This window comes from Molothrus aeneus, chromosome 3 (assembly GCF_037042795.1).
Source record: "Molothrus aeneus isolate 106 chromosome 3, BPBGC_Maene_1.0, whole genome shotgun sequence".
In the NCBI taxonomy this organism is placed as follows: domain Eukaryota; kingdom Metazoa; phylum Chordata; class Aves; order Passeriformes; family Icteridae; genus Molothrus; species Molothrus aeneus.
In genome coordinates this window covers 45390095-45404855 of record NC_089648.1, presented here as the reverse complement: position 1 = coordinate 45404855, position 14761 = coordinate 45390095, and the positions used below count along the sequence as shown (strand labels likewise).

At 41.3% G+C, this 14761-nt stretch overlaps 1 protein-coding gene across 1 annotated transcript in view; it reads left to right on the top strand.

The window, feature by feature from the left end:
* Positions 1–716: 716 nt before the first annotated feature.
* Positions 717–14761, top strand: part of GREM2 (gremlin 2, DAN family BMP antagonist) — a 41131-nt gene continuing 27086 nt past the window's right edge. Inside the window, exon 1 of the mRNA XM_066545674.1 lies at positions 717–912. The gene's annotated coding sequence lies outside the window, so the exon portion shown is untranslated. The remainder of the gene's footprint in view (positions 913–14761) is intronic.

The following is a 14761-nucleotide window of genomic DNA, read 5'->3' as shown; positions in this document are numbered from 1 at the left end:
TACCAACAGCAAAGATGTACCAAGGAATGACAACCACAGCCGCTGAGAGTGAATAACCTGAGACTCAGGACAAGGAGCCATCCTGGTTCTGTTTTCTGTGCATGCCGAGATTTGACGTGTAGTCAACCCAGCTGAGGCTAGGAGCCCAAATAGAGTAAGAAAAGCAAACTCAACTCAGGCAAAGAATGCTTTGTCCTACCTCAGATTTAGCCCTCAGGTGATCAAGCACTGCATGCTTTCAATTTTACCGGCTAGGGATATTTTTCTTAAATGTTCAGAGAACAAACGTGTCTGAATATTGAGCATGACATAAAATGTCACGAATGCTTAAAGTTGCGGGTCCTTCAGCTCTCGGAGGAAGATGCGAAGGGAAGGAGGGTGTTTTGTCAGACCCCGGGTGAGAATGTCCCTACATAAACAAAGGGATTGGACGTCGTCTTAGGGAAGGGGGGGCGTAGTGGGGGAGCGGGAGGGTGTGAGGGGGAACGAGCGGAGCTAGCAGTGCCGGCCAGGTTGGGAAGCCGGCGGGCGGCGGGAGGAGCGGGGCGGCCGGCGGCGGAGGGGAGGCGGGCGGGAGGCGGCGGGCGGGCGTGCGGGCGGGCAGGCCGGTGTGAGCTGTTTGGCCACCGGAGCCAATCGAAAGCGGGGCCTTGATCCTCTCCTCGGGCAGTGGCTGCGCCGAGCCAGTGCCGCGCTCCCCGCGGCCGTCGGGACCGGCACAGCTGCCTCGCTCTCTCCGCGCACCGCTGGCCCCACCGAGCGCCTATGGGCATCTGCAGCCGGCGAGGGCTTCGCACCACCGCCACCGGCAGCAGCGGCAGAGGGCGGCGACCGCCACCCCGCTTCATCGCCCCTTGGGATCTATAGCCGGCGGACGGAGCGCGCTGCGGACCCTTCCCCGCCTCCGTGCAGGTATGGGGCGGCCGGGGGGCGCCCAGCGCCCTGACCTGGCACCGCTCCTCTTGCGGCCGGCTTGCTCCCTTCCTCCTCCTCCTCCTTCTCCTCCTCCCCTGCCCTGCTACCGCCCCTCTGGGGACAGGCGGCGGGCCCCGCGGGCGCGGTGCGGTGACAGCCCGCAGTCCCGTCCCGTCCCGCCCCGCAGCCCCGTCCCGCAGCCCCGCGCCGCTCTGCCGCCCGCCCGGCCCGTCCCGCCGCGGCGCGGGGAGTTCGGCGGGGCCGCGCACGCCTCGGGGGAGCGGCGCGTCCGAGCCCTCGCCGCCCGCGGGCGCTGGCAGGGGCACGGAGCGAACTCAGCGAGAGCGGCGCCGGGCTCTGGCTGCCTTGCTCCGAGCGCCCTGGGAAGTCACCTGGATGGCCAGGTTGCCCAGCGTTTGGGGCGTCGTGCGTCGCGTCCCCACGCTCCCCCGCAAAGGAAAAAGAAAGACAAACCAGAAAAAAAAATAGTTCGTGCTTGAAACCTGTGCCCCTTTGTACCTTTCTTTCTTTGCTTTGGGTTAATGATGGTTTGTGATTATGAAACCCCACGAGGGATCAGCTCCAAGAGCGAATAGCATTACTTTAAGTCATGACTTGGAAGTATACGTGTGCGTATACAGATACTCGGGGTTTTTTTTTACCTTGAACTTGAGGATTATACAAACTCATGTCTGTCTCACAAGGAGCTCCTGACTGACTTTTTGCTAAAGTTAAGGAAATATTTGTGTTTCCACAGGTCTTTCAGAATTGGAGGCACAGGTCTTATAAAAAAATTGCAGTGGCATTTGGTTGAACAGCTCTTATTTTTAGCATGCTATTGTGAAAGTGGTTATATAACTTTTGGTGGATTTTTGAGGACAAAATTAACAGCTCATAACAAGTTAAATCTCTCTTATTTTTTTTTTCCTCTCTCTCTCTGAAAGAGGCGAAATAAAAACAATGAAATCCCAGTGAGTAGGGTCAGGTGAACTCTATCAGCCGAATGATAGAGATTCCCTGAGAAAAATCCTCAGGTTAGGAATCCCACAGCCCTCTCAACAATCATGAAGCAGCAGGTGCAAGACCAAGCAATGTCAGCTCAGAGCTCCAATTAGGAAGTTGCTTATCAGGCTGCTTCAGGGCTATTTCTTGCTCAACCAGAGTGAAATTAGTAATCACTTCAGAATCTTGTGTTCCCACCCGTGCCAATACAATACAGATGCTGTGTTTCCTTAGGGAATTAGATTGTTTCTTGAACTTCAAAAAGTATGGACAGCCTGAAGTATTTGCTCATAATGCTTGATGTATTTTAATGCAGATACTTCACTTACAAAACTTGGTTCCTGCTTCTCACGCTGGTCTTTCTTCATTACTTGCAAACATTTAGGAGTAAAATGCTGAGATTTTCAAAAATCACTTCAAGAAAGTAACTGTGTGGAACAGCAGTGTGCCTACCTTGGGAGCCAGGACATGAGGGTGCTGTGACAGTGTTCACACTCTGGGCAAATTGTGTCTCTCTCACTTTTGTTGCATGGTCCTCATGAACTGCTGTCATCCAACTGAAGTCCTGAGTTCTTGATTTGTGATCACTGTGCAGCTGAAAAGAGAGGAATGATTTGTAAAATCTCTGTTCTAGGATGAGCGAGAAGCCTCAAGCAAGTAGGATTTTGCCTCCTCCCCTCTCTTGCAGCCCGCTGTTCGGGCAGAGCTCTTGTGTGCAGGGAGGAGGTTCGTGTAGTAGCAGGGAGTTTCACTCAGTCTTCCATTGCAGTGTGATAAGTAAGTGAAAGATGTGTCAGTGAAAAGCATCAGTGAGACCTCCACAAGAGTGCCAGAAAAATAAATGCCGCTAACCCAAGGTTTTGAGCTGATTTGTTTAGCTGAAATATATTTTCTATCTTTTAAATAGACTGTGCATGACTTTCAATGGGGAATATAACAAATGTATGAAAAGTTGAAGAATTTAACTGTGGAGACCTTTGTTTCTTTTCATAGTATCAAGTGAGGATAAAAATCAATATCTGAAGTACCCAGTGAATGGCATCAATAAATTGGAAAATGCTTGGTTTCAGTCACCATTTGTCAATCTCTATGAAAGAGTAAATCTCAGAGATCCAGATCATCTTTTGTAATGAATAATCCTGTTTGAGTTTTGCTTAATAAATCTGGTAACTGGTTTACTTCTAACACTATTTCTAAAATAACATAATAATTCTGACCCAATCATCAGAAATTGGTAAATTCCCGTTTGGGATTGGTAAAGTGGTGTTTACCAATTTTAGTTAGAATTGTTTCAATGAGCAGTTCCAAGTTACTGAGTAAGAATTGAGCGGTTCAAGCTACTGTGCAGATTTACTGACATCTGAAGAGTATCTTAAAAAGTAGCTCAAAAAAGTCTGTCCCTCCGCACGCAGATGCCCTTGGGTGTGGTTGTACAGTTATAGTGTTGTGGTTCATGGCAGGAGTGGGCTTTTGATGCCCCTGCTTCAGTTGTTCCACTTACTGTCCATCTCTATATAGTTCGTGGTGGGCCAGTTGGACTCCTTTAAGATGAATCTAAACTAAGAGATGTGCTGGAGTTGTTTCTGGAAATACAATCCATATGACCATATCCAGCTTGAAGTAAAACTCTATAAAATACATACAGTGTCTTCTGTGCCTAAATGTTTTGCTGTGCCTGTCAGTTCCTGTTGGGCCGTGCTAGCTGCTGCGATAGACCTGGTCCGTTAGCAGCATGCTGTTCCTGAGGCCCCATGCAGTCTGAAGACCATACTAGCCATCTTTCCCAGGGGTGTGGGCTATAGTCCCTGCTTCTTGTACCATTGCTTACATACCTGTTACCAAAAAACTCCTGGATGAGCTGGACAGCACAGCCCTGCAACCAACCAGGGCTGTCCTGCTGAGATATCTTCAGTTCAAAATAAAGATGGCCAATTTTGGTTGTTTTTTTTTTTTTTTTTTCCTAGTCTGGCATGTGATAGGAGGCTAGTTTTTAAGTGGGAGCTTTGGATAGTGTAGCCTTGTGCTTGTCTGCTGGGTGTGGACACAGCAGCTGCATTTAGGAAAGGGCAGCTGGTGCTTCTTCATGGTCGTTTGCCTGTCACTGGCCATAGCCCTTCTGCGTATACAGGTCCGTAAGGCTGTTTGTATTCTCTGTTGCATTTGGGAGTGGTGAGAAATGTTGGCTTGAGACTTTAAAGCTGTCATTTAGAAATGCTTCACTGTGTTCCCTTGGTGCAGCATTGTGGCTGACTGCATCTCCCACAGGGCACCAGAAGTATTGCTTGGGAGGAGATCTCACCTGTGGGGGTAGTTCCTGGATTCCAGCACATGATGAGAATCATGCCCTGATCCTGGAGTATAGTTGCCTCAAGCAGGGGGAGAATGTTTAAGGGGAGATGTTCAGAAACATCCACTAAAAACTTCAAGCTTCATTAAAACATGTTAAACTTTTTTTTTTCTGCAGTTTTCACTGTAAAGGGAAAAAAGTTTCTGTTTTCTGTTTCTTGGTGATTTGGCTGGTTTCTTACAGTTTCATGTTTTTCTTTAGTTTGCTTCTTTGGGGAAAATGATTTTAAATTGAAAAAATTCTCCTGTTAATTATAAACAATTATCTCTTTTATGAAATAATTTCTTACTTTAAAATATATTATTGGAGTAATCAGGAATCAGATCCTTCTTTCATGTGGGAACAAGATAGTTGTCATTGCTGCAGAAAGTGGATTTCTTACCAACTCTTCAGTTTTACATGCATTTCCATTGGATTATGATGGAAATGGTAGGATTGCATGTGTATAGCATACTTGATACAAATATTCTTCTTGTTGTGGATCACTGTGACTGCTCCAAGACTGCTTTTAGATGGCAGAAGATGTTGTGCTATGCAGAAGAATAAGAAGTGAAAAGGAAGAGGGCATTTCCTACTCCCAAGACTGCATTTCTGTTGCTAGAAGCTGTCTACTCCAAGTATTATTTCAATGCATAGCTTCTCTGTGGGAAGACATATAGATTTTAACATGAGTTGTGTAGATGATGGTATGTCACTTGAAACCATGGTATTTCTTGTTCTCAATGCATTAAGGCTTTTATTATCAATTTTAAGAAGATTTTTGAAGCCTGTTTCAGAAAGGGAAGCAGACCATGAAAATCTGTCTCGCTCCAGGACATTAAAACAGAAGGCAATCCATCTTTCAATATCTGGTATGATACAATCATGGCAACTTCAGTTGTAAACTGTATTTCTCAAAAAGTCATCTTACAGCACCTACTTCTAACATTTTTTTTTCTTCTGTGCTCAACAATATTTATCTATGACATTCTGAATATTTTGTTCTTTGTTGCTGTTCAGATAATATCTCAAAGAGCTATAATGGTGCATTTTAGATTAGTCATAAAAGTTAGGGGGATTTGCTAAGGTCAGTTTTTCATGTAGACTGTGCTGCCATATAGAATTGGTTATACTGTAAACGTGAGTTGTATATACAAATATGCATGCTACTGTCTTTATTACAAGATTTTTGGAGAAAGAAAAAGGGTGAATTTATCTCTCATTCCCAACAATTTTAAAGTCATTGTTGCTTGGGAAGTGAGTATTTGAAGAAACCATAATTTGCAATGAAACTTGAGGAAATTAAAATTGAGATCTATTCAAGTAGGGAAAGACTCATAAAAAAAATTGTTTCTGTCTATTTTGTGCTAAGGATGTGGGAGAAGTAAAGTCCACTGTGAAAGTAAAATATATTATTTACCCTCCAAATTTCATTTTGGAACCAGTTTTTATTGAGTGTGATGGGCAGTGCACAAATACAGTGTCAGACTGTGGATTTAACACAATAAATCTTGAAAATTTCCTGAATTTTTAACATCTCTTAAAACTTGGAAACAACACTTGTACAGCTCATGCAGAACGCCTTGTTGACCTTGTGTTGTACAAACACTTTCTGGAGCTGGAAAACTCTGTTGAGCTGGTCTAGATGTGAATTATTTGCCTGTCTCCATTTACATGCAGTGTTTTTGTGGATTCCAGCCACGTCTCATCTATCCTATTACCCTACTTAAGTGCTGTTATGGTAATGCTCAAATAGCCTGATATTATACAGTAGTGCTAACAAAAAAACAAACAGTATTGTAAAAATTCTCCATGACCATTTCTGGCATGGAAGGGCAGGTTTTTTCCCTGGTGCAAATCTCAGACCTAATCTCATTTCCAGTGAGGCCAAAACACTGGCATGGCTTGGAGTTAAGCGAGATCCTGCCCATAAATCTGGCCAGTCTTCATTAAGATAACATCTGAAAAGTTGTCATTTAAAATTATGTGGGAGAGCTTGGGATAGGGGTGTAAATAGTGGGTCAGAGCTTCTATCCAAAAGGAAAGCATCCAAAAGGAAGCTCTCAGATATCAGACATCCTTGCTCTAGGCATGTTCTTTGTTATGATCCATCTGTCGTTTGTCCGTTCCTGTTCTGTCAACATAATTTGGAACTCAGTATCCTTTGTGAGGAACAAGATGAGACTGACAGGCAAAGAAGATGGGAATACGTGAACATGTTGCGTGACTTAATGGATGCATCCAGTAAAGTCTGCTAATAAAGAGAGAGATGGCTATCTCTTGTATTTTGATTTAAATTGTTCTCTGGCTGACACCTTTCAGATTACTACACACAATGGATTTATACTAAGCATGTTTGTTGACTTTAGTCTATATTCTTCATTAATGATGTCCATGGAAACTTTGCTTGATTCTTCAGTGAGAACAGCTTTTGCTGGGATAGTCTGAAGAGTGACTACTTACAAACTGAAACAAATTCTAAGCATCTTGGATTCCATGTAGGCAGGGGAAGATTGTTCATCAGTCTCTTTAATACTTCTATTCCTTACTGAAGCTGAGCCTTTGTTAAAGTCATGGCTCAGAATGTGTGGCTTCTTAAATGGTAGCTGAAGATTCAAATGCCACAGAAACTGATTATGAGGAATATTTATTTTTTTGTTCAAAAATGACAGAAGATATGTGAAAATAGCACCATTGTGTTTAATTCTTGATATATGTAGTGACCCTGTCTCTGTAGAAACCCTGAAGCAAACAAGACAAATGCACACAACTGGAAATTGAGCTAATATATGTTACCTGAAACTGTCTTGCTTTTGGGTTCCCAAAGACCCTTCAGTCACTTACATAAAGTTATTCAACCACTCAGCCTAGATTTTTGGGTTTTTTTGAACTGTAAGACAAATCCCACCTTTGTCTAATGTACATTCCTCTCACATGAAAAGAGGCTTTAAATACAAACTGTACCATAATAGATCCCATTTTGTTTTCTTTATCTATTTTTTTTAAAGTTGTCTACACTTGGTATTCTTTCTACTTGAAGGAGCATTGCAAAAGCTGCTTCACAAAGTAAAGTCTCCTATTTTCTGAATTCTAAATCCAAAATTCCTGTTGCTTTTTTCCTTCAATTCAGGTAGGCTGCTTCCAACTAGAAAAATATTTTTCTGTTGGTGTTTCAATAGCTGACTTTAAAAATATGATACATGCAAACACTATTTTGAGTACCTATCAGAATTTGCCAATCTTCTCCTTATAAAAATAGCCATTTTTTTTTCAGTCCAAAAATATAATATTTTGTGAAACTTGTTTCTTTGGAAACAAGTTTATTGTGTTATTCCAAGTTGAGCCTAATTATTTTCTGGACATCTCTAAGGTTTCTTTAAAAGAAGCATATGATATTACAGGAAGAATGTTCCTCTTGTTTGCCAGAGAGCTGTACTATGTTTACTATAACAAGATTAAAGGAAATTTGAAAGTCAACGCTAGCTCAGTGGGAAACTGATAAACACACGTTGTACTTGCAGGAACACTCTGCCCAGTAGTATTAGGAAATTTATCACTATTTATTTAGCAGCTCAAACTCTCTCTGACAAACAGATTTGGTGTCCATTTAAAAGTACACCAGATGTTAAAAAAACTTCTACTAACATTATGGATGGGATTTGTGGAATCTGAGCTGTTATCCTGGCATAGACATCTCGTGTGGTTTAGGATTGGGAATCTCATAGCCTATTCTCTCAAAATAAGGCGTCTGTATCTTATGGATCCCGTCGCTTTCCAAAGACTGTGGTTTGATTCCTGGCACTTCTGGTGAGGTCAGCTATTACAGCCACAGTCATAAACAGCAATTTTCAGAATTTGAGCAAGCTAGACAAGGGTGTAGCTCCTTGGAAAAGTTTTTCTGGAAGAGGTGAAACCAGCAATATCTCTGGATCCATATCTGGCATTGGCAGTTTTTACTCTTGAGAAGAAATGGCTGTCCAGTCTCATATTTACTCATTGTGCCTTGGCCAATGTTTCAACTAGAGAGTGAAATCTGGAGAAAGGAAAAGGCCACAGGGATGACTTTTCATTCCTAAGTTTGAGTTGAGGTAATTTTTACGTGCTCACAAATGCTGCTTACAAATCAGTAAAATAGAATGAAGAAATTTTGCTATGAAATGCATGCAAGGAAGTCTTATTAGAAATTCTGTGAGTAGAGGGGAATGTGTAATCACATGGTGATACATAAGCTACTATTGTAAATGTCTTCACCACCACCAAAATGGCAGATCTCTTGCCAAAGTGAGCAGATACTCACTGTGTGCTTCTGAGCACCACAAAAGGCCAGTGGATTATTCCCACCATGTGTTGGTAATTAGTTGGAACTGCAGGATGAAGTCATGATTAGTTATAGAAGCTACTGTGGTTATCTGTTCATGCTGTGTATGGTAATACATTTATTTGATAAATAGGTGATTAGGGAAATTAGTTAATTTCCACACTGCTCTCAACCATGAAATTTCTTAGAAACAAACCTAAAAAGCAAGGATCATTCTTTGTGTGAAATTTATGGATTTGTATGCTACCCATGAAGTCACCCCAAAATATTAATTCCTTTTCCTGGAAATGTAAGATGTAAATTTGAGCTCCTAACCTGCTTCATATATTATAGTCTGTTGTAATTTGTTCATGCTGTGGAGGAATAATATCATTCTCTTGTGTTCCTCTCCCCACTCCCCCACCCCTAAATGTTCTTTAAAGGTCTGTGGAATCAGTGGAGATGACCTTTCCATGCCAGCTGAGTTATCATTTCATTAAGGGCCATGCCTTTCCATTATAGCCATGTACAGTCCAGCATGTTGTGGAGTCTTTGAGATTTCCAGGAACCATGAGAATTTTTATTCTGCCTTTAGGTGATCCGTTCAGGTAGGTGAACTGCAGATGCATGGGTACACAGCCCATACCAAAGGTTTCCTGTCTCAAAGGAGACTGTTGTGTGCGCAACTCTGCTGGCCACTCCAGGAGTGAGTTTTTCTGCAGATCTGTCCTTGGCAAGTTCACCTGCAGATTGAAGAAATCTCTAGCTTTGTCATTAGGTAAACCAGAGTATTGCCTGTTTTGGTGTTTCTGCTTAGCTTTGTCCCCATAGATAGACCTAGACTGCAGTCAGAGTGCTTGCAGGGTGCCCTGTTTTATACAAATTGTAACTCAAGGCTCTACGGCACACTGCCAGTTCATCTCCCCACTCGGACGCCAGCTTCGTTTACTCATATAAATAACTGGGTAGCAGTCAAACATGATTAAGCTGTTACTTTATCTGAATGTGTAAGATACAGAGAGTTGGAGATGCTAATGCCATGCTTGTTGTTTGGGTTTTCTTCTTCCACACTGAAATTTAGATGTGTTTTTTAAGACCGTTGAAAGTTATTGGTCATTCATTTGGTTTAGATTTATTGTCACTGTTTATAAAACTACCCCAAATTAATTGTTTTTCTTGTTAAATTAGAATCTGCATGGTTGGGTCTGTATTCATTAAAGGGAGGCTGATTTTCTATTATAAAAATGAACTGCAATTTAAGATTTTTTGGTTATGAAGTGCTCCAAATTAGATTTTTTTTCTCCAATATATTTATTTTTCCTTTAAAAACATTTAAACACTGACTTACTTTGCTGTGATTAAGGCTGATGCCTTAATTTGGGCAACAGATACACTTTGAACTTCCAGATGCACAATAACATATAAGCAGTCAGTCACACAGGAGTGCTGATAGAATTTTTTGGGTGAGAGTCATGCTTCCGTGTGTTTTTTAAGTCTTGTCTTCATACTAATTGTAAACCTTTCCTAAAGCTTCTGTGATGGCCTTTTGATTTCAATTCATGACCAGTGTTTTTTAGGTGACAGAATCTAAGAATCTCTGAAGTCTGTGAAATGGTTTAGCCTTTTCTGTTTGCTAAGCCCCACACGGCCGCTCACGCACTCCCCTGCCTGGTGGGACTGGGAGAGAGAATCAAAAGAGTAAAAGTGAGAAAACTTGTGGGTTGAGATAAAGATGGTTTAATAGGGAAAGCAAAAGCTGAACATGCAAGCAAAGCAAAAGAGGGAATTTGTTCACTCCTTCCCATGTGCAGGCAGGTGTTCAGCCATCCCCAGGAAAGCAGGGTTCACCGTGGGCAGTGGTGACTTGGCAAGACAAATGCCAGCCCTGCAAACAGTTCTCCTACCTTGTCACCACATGAATATCCCATGTGTGAAGTGGCATCAGCTGTCATGGTTGTGTCCCCCCACTTCTTGTTCATCCTAAGCCTTCTTTCTTAGTGGGGTCAGATCAGAAGCAGAAAAGGCCTTGGTGCTGTAGAAGTGCTGCTTGGCAATAACTAAAATTTCCTGTGTTACCAACACTGTCATATCCAAAATAGCTGTATACCAGCTACTGTCAGGAAAATTAACTCTATTAAGTCTCCCTGCCAAAACCATCACAAGGTATTAATGGTCCACGTTTTGTTCTTCTGCCTACAGCTATGCCCATGTGACATCACTTTAGCTAGACATAGGTCTAAACTTTTAAACTGAAAGGGTTATCCTGCCCTTGGCTCTGCTTCTGGCCATTAGGCTGTGTCTTAATTCTGTTCCAGCCTTTCTTTGTGCCCTCTGGCATGTCTGAAATGGTATACAATCAATACATATGGGAAACTGGTTCAGAAACTGTGCTGTAAATATTGACATAAGTGTTCAAAACACTCTATATCCCCTAACTAATGAGGCTGGTAGGTGCAGACTCCTTGCATGATGTCTTGAAAACCCTGTTAGTACCAAGTGGCCCTAGTGGTCTAGATAGATGAGCTTAGTTGCTAAGTGTGGAAAATCTTTAGATAAGATTGTTATTTAAGAGATAGCCTGGAGACCAGAATTCCCAAATCTTCTGAAATGACGTGAGCTAATGGGAGTGGTGAGACCCAGGAACAGCTTGCTGAGAGAAGCTGTGTGCATCTGCAAATGTTCAAGACCAGGTTGGATGGGGGTTTGAGCAACTTGGTCTAGTGGAATATGTCATTGCCCATGGCAGGAGGATTGGACTAGCAGGTCTTTAAATTTCCCTTATAACACAAACCATTATGTGATTGTATAATGCTGTCATTGTTTGAACAGAACCTTATGGTTCACTTTATGAACTGTAAAAACTCTTATTGTCATTGAGCACTTTTATGTATGTTTTGCACAAGGCCATCTGTAAAAAAAAAAAATTAATGTAGTGAAAGAAAGAGACAACGATTGCTAATTGCCCTTTCACTTTTCTTTTTTGAAGCAGCATATCTAAACCCAAGTAATATGAAGTAGGGAAGAGAGGATTTGCTTCTGATGAGTTGAATTATTCTGTACATAGATTATTCATGGACATTTCAGTTATACCTTTTAGTCTGTGTGATTTTCTTGGTAGTTGTGAGTAGTCAACATAATATTTCAATGGAAACTTTCAAAACAACTTTCTACCTACCTACGTTTTATGATAAAACTTGTATCTTGTAATTCTGAAATTATTCAATCAGCTTTTCCTGACTTGCATATATTGTAAAGGTCAGAATTGATTTCAAATTTGAATTAAACTAGCTCAGGTTCTTTGAGACATGGAGTTAACCTACTAAAGATTATGTCCACTAAAGGGTTGACATTAACACTTCTGAACTTCATTCTTTTAGAGTCACCTTATTTATAGCAAGATAAATGCACTTTCAGCTCTTGCACAGAGTGGCAAAAGCATTATTTGGGTAGCCTAAGTAATCTAAAATATATCTTATCTGGGAAACCTTAAAGGATCTATTTATTCAAAAAGTTAGGAAAATTTAAGGGATGTATACTTACAGCCTGGATTTCAGAATATACAACTGCTGCTTGCACATTTTAAGAGGACTGTTAATTTCTTTTAATTAAATAGAATGTTTTAAACATCATAAGCTATGTTTTCACAGAGTTTATAGGAAAGATATCATGCCATGCTAGAAATTTATATAAGAACTTGAAAAGTACATTCAAGAAGAAAATCCAAACAGATTAATGCTTTTATGTTAGTGAAAAAAAAAGAAAAATGCAAATAGTGACAGAAATGAAAAGTGAGTTGAACTTTTCAGTGGTCTGAAGTTAACTTCCAGACTGTTTATGGCTTCACAGTGTGTGTGGGTTCAGCAAGTGTTTTGGGCATTTAAAAGCAGCTTTAGGGGGTTTTTTTTGTTCATTGCAAGCTATTCTGCTCACACATTCACTGTTTTTTCAAGTATTTTTACATGGCAATTTAACATGATTCCTAAGAAATACTTACAAGATGCATCTTTAAGTAAGATATCTGGCTGTAAGCTAACTATCTCTTAGGGTATAATCTTTTTCTAGGAGTGTATAAATACAGCTTGCTGCTATTAAGGCTTTTCATGAGAAGTTAAGTGGAATTTATTACTTCATAGACTTCCTTGGTTAGCATATGTGAGGGAACTCATGTCTAACCACTGGTAGATTTTTATGTTGAGTAACCTTTACAAGTATTCATTGCATGTTAACTCTTGACAGATAAAATTACTTATTCACTATTGACTTCTCTTTGAAGGATGATTTACTTTGTCACTACTGAGTCATCTCCATGCTATGTTGAGGCAGCAGTCTCTCTCCAGATCATCTTGTGGCATGCAGCTATTGCCCTGATGAAGAGTTGCTAGAGGTCTGCGGGAGGAATGTGCAGGAGAAAAGGGAGAAGGACAAACGCTGGCTGAATCTGTGCTGAGGACAGCAATCACTAGTGTCTGCAAGAAGAAGAGTTTCACACTGTAGATCTTACTTGCTCCTGTTCACAGGGCAGCTCTGCAGGGCATAGTAGGGGAGTGGGGAGATGCAGGCTAAGTATTTAGCCGTTTTCTCTTTCTCTCTTTCTGCTCATGCCATTGTGTTATTTTGCTACACTAATAAAATCAAGAATCCAGAATTGCTGTGACATTGCTCCTCTGTCTCGGTCACCTTCTCATATCAGCTTACCCTTCAGTTAAAATATACCTGTTCACCCAACCTTGAATATGTGTATGACTTGCAATAAAACCTCGATTCATGCATAAGTTAATGAAAGGAATATTTCTCTTTCATTCTGGAAATTTCAACACAATCTCTGAGTAATTTAAAAAGAACTTAAGAATAATCTACATGTATTTGACCCCAGTGGCAGTGCTTAGTTACGTGGTGGGTAAAAGCAGCCTTTGCCTTCTCTCTTCCCACCTATTTTCCCTATGCAGAAGACTGGCCTGTTAAGAAGATCCAAGGAGTTCTACAAATAACAATGCTTAGAGTGCTAGTTTGTGAACATGAAGCCCCAAACATTTTGTTGGGTAACTTAATTACATTAAACCTTTTTATTAACAGCGCTGAAGTTTTCTTCTGCCTAAAATTACAAAGGCTAAAAATTTTATATGCTCCTTGGTCAGTATGTGGAGCTGTGAAGATATATTAGCCAGACAGTCTTAATTTATTAAATCTTGCAGAGAAGCAGGAGAATAATAGCTAAGGTAAACTGCTTTGTGGTGACCTGCCTAGGTGGCTTCCAAACAAAATGAACTGTAGACTGAACTGCACAGTATTATGGAAGTGCAAGGCATAGTTTTCCAAAGCACCTGTTTTTGAATGAGAAAATGAGCAACCAAAATAATTCAGTAGAGGCATCACTCTCAGGACTCCTAAGGACTACTGAAGAGCACAAAAATTAGATGTCCGGTATCAGGAATTCCAGAGGTAGGGCAGACACCTGTAGCCTTTGTGCTGCCAATAGGGAGTTTGGGGGATTAGCCTTAAAGTGTACGTAAGTTAGTGTGTTAAAGTGGGAAATTATTAAACTTCAAATAATGCTGAAGAAATTAATGTTTACAGAGCCCTACATTTTGTAAGTGGAGGCTTCTGCAGAAGTGTTTGGAAAAAAAAAGGAGGAAGAATGATTGAGAAATGCTGCAAGGTTCTGCTTAATGCTCCCATTTTTGGATGTATCTGCTGAGATTTTCAATCTGCCTGGAAAAAGGTGCAACTGCAGGCTGGGGAGGATCACTTTGAGGGTTGAATGCATAGGTTAAATTACACTCTGGAACTAAAGGTGATAAGATCCTTGGAGCTATAAGAAGATGAAATTAGATCCAAAGTACAGCTATATACATTTTACCCCCTCCCTTCTACTGTCGAGCCCTCACATAAGGAATGGCCCCTGCTGCCAGTAGCCAAAATGTCACAGTTCAGAACTGGTGAGCCTTTCAGGGGCTGTGGGATTTCCCAGATGCTGTTAAGGATCACTGAACATGACTTTACTCCAAGTCCCATATAACAACCAATTTTTCAAGTCCAAAGTTCAGTTCGGAGCTGTGCACACAAAGGAACACAGATACTGAATTCTTCACTGATACTGTATTAGCCTTGCATGAGAAGAGATTAGGATCAGCCTTTCTTTGCTGAAATGATTTGCCTGGTACCGCCAACTGGCAGTAAGTAGGTCCTTCCAGCCAGGAAACTACCAAACAAGACATTTGTGT